The 5,860-nt window shown below is 36.5% G+C and overlaps 1 protein-coding gene across 1 annotated transcript in view; it reads right to left on the bottom strand.

Annotated features, from left to right (window-relative positions):
• Positions 1–5,514, bottom strand: part of LOC144979237 (uncharacterized) — a gene marked incomplete at its 3' end in the record, with an annotated part of 269,055 nt that extends 263,541 nt beyond the window's left edge. Inside the window, exon 1 of the mRNA XM_078925845.1 lies at positions 5,151–5,514. The remainder of the gene's footprint in view (positions 1–5,150) is intronic.
• Positions 5,515–5,860: the final 346 nt, after the last annotated feature.

The raw sequence follows: 5,860 nt of genomic DNA, 5'->3' as shown, positions 1-5,860 counted from the left end.
TCTCTCTCTCTCCCTCTCTGCGTGTCTGTGTGTGTGTGTGTGTGTGTGTGTGTGTCTGTCTGTCTGTCTGCCTGTTTCATATCCCCCCTGCCTAACAGCCATCAAGAGAAATCAAAGACCAAATTCACCCCCAATGCCCAGGGGAGGAAAGAACAAAAGAAATTCAATATAGCTATCGTCGCCATTCTGGCTTGTGTGTCTCTATCTCTATCTCTCTCTCTCTCTCTGTCTTTCTCCCTCTCTCTATTTCTCTCTTTCTCTCTCTTTCTCTCTCTCTCTCTCCCTCCCTCCCTCTCTCCCTCTCTCCCTCTCTCTCTCTTTTTCTCTCTCTCTTTCTCTCTCTCTCTTTCTCTCTTTCTCTCTCTCTTTCTCTCTCTCTTTCTCTCTATCTCTCTCTTTCTCTCTCTCTCTTTCTCTCTATCTCTCTCTCTATCTATCTATCTATCTATCTATCTATCTATCTATCTATCTATCTATCTATCTATCTATCTATCTATCTATCTATCTCTCTCTATCTCTCTCTATCTCTATATATCTCTCTATATATATCTATCTCTCCTCTCTCTCTGTCTCTATCTATCTACCTCTCTCCCTCTCTCTCTCTCTCTCTCTCTCTCTCTCTATATATATATATATATATATATATATATATATATATATATATATATATATATATATATATATATATATCTTCTCCTCCTCCTCCTCCTCCTCCTCCATCTCCCTCATCCTGATAAAAGCAATAATGCTGCATAATAAAGGCGTTTTGGCTATGATCCCCCCCCCCCCCCCCCCCCCCCAGCCCCACCCCTCCACCGAACATACACACACCAATTTTTAAACCGCCGACCTCGCCAGGACATCGCATTCTCCGATAGAGTTGGTTGTTTGTAACTCGACGTATACCTCTTTTCAGGTCTGACAACCGACATTGTGATGGCCTCATGGTTGTAACGGAAATGTTGCTGCTCGATGCTTGAAGACACAAATAATATGAAATTGTATATATCCTTCAATTGTATTACAAAACCAGATCAAATGAACGTTTCGGGTTTCCCCTTTATCAACAAAACAGGATGAAAGAAACGCCACAGATGAATGATATAATGTGGTAGTGGCTTTGTTAGTGGCGTTGTTCACGCCACTACCACATTATATCATTCATCTGTGGTGTTTCATTCATCCTGTTTTGTTGATAAAGGGGAAACCCGAAACGTTCGTTTGATCTGGTTTTGTAATAAAATGGAAGCTTACATACAATATCATATTATCTAATTCATTGTTGTAATGGAAATACTCTCAAACGGGTGACTATTAGAACAATGTAAAAACGGGTCTATAGATGTAGTGCGCTTGGCTAAGAAACTTACAACATTGCCATCCGGAAATATAACGGACCAACACACAAAACAATAGATAAAATGAAGCTAACGTCACTCAAGACTTGAGTGAAATTGAGTGACGACAACGTCGTTCTATCTAAAATTGCGTTTGGAGATCAGACGTGCAAAATATGTTCACGTAGCTATAACTGGAACCTGATTCCGTCTTCCAAATCCGTATGACATGCCGGGGTTATTGAATCAATCATCAGACAGAAATGTTATGAAACACGATGGGTAGGCCAAACGATTATTTTATGACTTAATAAGGCAAATAATCTGTAGAGAGCAAGTTTGCCAGAATGTTTCGTGAAAAAAATGCCAAATTAAATGGCACCAAAAAATGCCAAATTTAAAAGGCACGAAAATGCCAAATTGTGGAGTGAGAATTCAAATACCAATTTAGCTGAAAACTCTGTACCTAATTTTTTTTTAAAATCTAAACAGCGACGTGCTATCAATGAAAATCATCAAATAGCTTTAATTAGTGTAGACTTGGGAAATAGTTAAGATAAATGTCGGGCATAAATTTGTTATGATGATGATGATGATGATGATGATGATGATGATGATGATGATGATGATGATGATGATGATGATGATGATGATGATAATATCATTATCGATAACAATAATAACAGTAATAACAACGACAATAATAATAATAATAATAATAATAATAATAATAATAATAATAATAATAATAATAATAATAATAATAATAATAATAATAATAATAATAATAATAATAATTAGTTAATTCTAACTTTATTTTCCTTCTGGCAACCTCGATGTACAGCCAGACCGTATATTTGGACAAGCTGGGAGATGACGGGCGGGTGCATGTCCGTGTTTGCTTTTCCTACCAAACAGCGATGCCATGTCGGTGTCGTGTCAAGGCGAGGCAAGGCAAGGCATGCCTATTGCGCATCGATATTATATTTACATAGGACAAGACATCTTTATCGTGACACGGTGTTTGTTTTAGCAATCCGGGAGTGAACGAATAAGAACGGTAGGGATCTTCGCCTTCAAACTAACGTCAACTGGGGAAACTTTGCCTAAAAGGGTAATTTTACCTAAAGGGGAAACTTTGCCTAAAGGGGAAACTTTGTCTAAAGGGGTAACTTTTTCTAAAGGGGTAACTTTGCCTAAAGGGGAAACTTTGCCCAAAGGGGAAACTTTGTCTAAAGGGGTAACTTTGTCTAAAGGGGTAACTTTGCCTAAAGGGGAAACTTTGTCTAAAGGGGTAACTTTGCCTAAAGGGGTAACTTTGCCTAAAGGGGTAACTTTGTCTAAAGGGGTAACTTTGTCTAAAGGGGTAACTTTGTCTAAAGGGGTAACTTTGTCTATAGGGGTAACTTTACCTAAAGGGGAAACTTTGTCTAAAGGGGAAACTTTGTCTAAAGGGGTAATTTGCCTAAAGGGATAACTTTACCTAAAGGGGAAACTTTACCTAAAGGGGAAACTTTGCCTAAAGGGGAAACTTTGCCTCTTCAATTTTGTACCAATTAAGAGATTGATTAGTTTTGTGGCAATTATTTCCTTTGATAAAGATTAAAAAGTCTTTTAACGGGTACTACAATAACTACAACGAAACTGGGATTATTGAAAATGCTTCAAATTCGCAGAGGCAAAGTTTCCCCAGTGGACGGTCCGTCTAGATTGCAATGAATATAGAGCTGTGAGCTGCCTGCTGGAAAGTTCAAACATTCGAATTGTTTTGTTTTTACGGGTTTTACAGCGCTTGCAACACATTTGTGACCCATCGTCTCAAAATGGTATTATGTCGGAACGAACCAAATGCTTGAAAGCTAAATTAAATGTTAAACTGGTCAAAAATATAAATTGTTGGCATTCGCATCCTAAAATATGATGTCCATTCTACTCAATCAAACATACAAACTATGTCTATAGATAGAATGCGCTTGGCCAAGGAGTTCACAACATTGCCATCCGGAAGTATAACGGACCAACACACAAACTCTGTGTAACCATGAACTTTTATAGTCTGGTTAATACAATTTAGTGAGAACAACTCACAAACGCGGATGGCAAAAACAATAACAAAGGCCTGAGTGACGTCATCTGCATACTACCTATATTTAAATATATATATATATATATATATATATATATATATATATATATATATATATATATATATAGATATATATATATATATATATATATATATATATATATATATATATATATATGTGTGTGTGTATGTGTGTGTGTGTATGTGTGTGTGTGTGTGTGTGTGTGTGTGTATACATTGTCGCCATAGATTCTCAACTTTGTGTTTATACATTTTCATGAATACCACGTCTGTAAACGAATTTCCATTTTTTTTTGGATGAATAAAGTATACATTATTATTATTATTATTATTATTATTATTATTATTATTATTATTATTATTATTATTATTATTTATTATTATTATTATTATTATTATTATTATATTATAAATATTATAACATTATGAACGATACTCACCACCAAAACACAGCATGAAAATAATATAATAATATCCATATTTTATCATTCAGAACCAAAAAAAAAATCCGTCAACACGAGAGGAAACGAAATTGACGTCACTCAGCTTTTTCTTAATGTTTTCAGCCAGCGTTAGGGTAAAGTTCTCGCAAGATCCGCCAGCCGGATATAAATGAAACATCACACACACAACTATGTATAACCTTAATATATATATTATTATGAGTGGTTCTCACTAAGTTCTATCAATCAGACTATCAATTGATGCTGTGCGTTAGGGTAAAGTGCTCGCAAGATCCGCCAGCCGGATATAAATGAAACATCACACACACAACTATGTATAACCTTAATATATATATTTTTATGAGTGGTTCTCACTAAGTTCTATCAATCAGACTATCAATTGATGCTGTGCGTTAGGGTAAAGTTCTCGCAAGATCCGCCAGCCGGATATAAATGAAACATCACACACACAACTATGTATAACCTTAATATATATATTTTTATGAGTGGTTCTCACTAAGTTCTATCAATCAGACTATCAATTGATGCTGTGCGTTAGGGTAAAGTTCTCGCAAGATCCGCCAGCCGGATATAAATGAAACATCACACACACAACTATGTATAACCTTAATATATATTTTTATGAGTGGTTCTCACTAAGTTCTATCAATCAGACTATCAATTGATGCTGTGCGTTAGGGTAAAGTTCTCGCAAGATCCGCCAGTCGGATATAAATGAAACATCACACACAACTATGTATAACCTTAATATATATATATATATAGCCAAAAAATATAAGTTAGAAAGACCCAAAGAAGGAAAATAACAATCAATGAGGGAGGCCTTCCGAAAGCTCCTACATCCCCCGTATTTTTTTTCTTTATATAATGTTCTAGTAGTAAGTTTCCCCCCTCCCAAACCCCCTACTAGAACATTATTATATAAAAAAAAAAAGAATACTGGGGATGTAGGAGCTTTCGGAAGGCCTTCCCATAGCTGTGTGTGATGTTTCATTTAAATCTGGTTGGCGGATCTTGCGAGCACTTTACCCTAACGCACAGCATCAATAGTCTGATTGATAGAACTTAGTGAGAACCACTAAAAGTTTCCCCCCTCCCAAACCCCCTTCTAGAACATTATTATAAAAAAAAAAAGAATACTGGGGATGTAGGAACTTTCGGAAGGCCTCCCTGAAATGGGAAACGTAACTTCCCTTCGTTAACTTAAGATCATAAATAATATTAATATTATATGAAACTCACCACCAAAACAGAAGAGCATGAAAATAATAAATCCACATTTTATCCTTCAGAATTAAAAAAAAAATAGAACGTCAACACTATAAATTTTTAATGTCACTTTTTATGATGAAATGAAATAAGAATGAACAACAAATAAACAAAACACATCACAAGAAAATCCCGTTAGAGTGTGGAATAGAATGGAAATAGATTTTACCGGTAATGCACGACTGGTTGGATATGGTCGACACAACAGACAGCGAAGTTACAGTGTGTGTGTGTGTGAGTGTGTGTGTGTGAGTGTGTGAAGTGTGTGAATGTAATGCGAGGTGTGCGTGTGTGTTAGTGTATGTATGTGTGTGTGTGTGTGTGTGTGTTGGTGTTGCTGTAACTGTGCAAGGCTGCTGCGAGGCTGCGAGGCTGAGAGGCGACGGCGGCCCTTTTGAACACAAAGAAACCCGCTATTATTGAGATTATTACTGTTGCCATCAAAGCTCGCTGCTTGTCGGTCTTCGCGTGTGTGTGTTTGTTTGTGTGTGTGTGTGTGTGTGTGTGTGTGTGTGTGTGTGTGTGTGTGCGTGCGTGTGCGTGTCAGTCGTGAGGGCTGCCATTAATTTGTATTGTTTGGGGGTCGGCAATCTTAATTTTTTAATCATAATTTTAAGTGGCATCAAAAGATAGAACGAAGATGACGTCACTCAGGCCTTTATTATTGTTTTTGCCATATGCGT

Source organism: Berghia stephanieae, chromosome 9, assembly GCF_034508935.2.
Source record: "Berghia stephanieae isolate SIO BIC M18660-M18661 chromosome 9, UCSD_Bste_1.3, whole genome shotgun sequence".
Taxonomy (NCBI): Eukaryota; Metazoa; Mollusca; class Gastropoda; order Nudibranchia; family Aeolidiidae; genus Berghia; species Berghia stephanieae.
The sequence above is the reverse complement of the archived record's forward strand: the minus strand, read 5'-3'. Positions and strand labels throughout refer to the sequence as shown.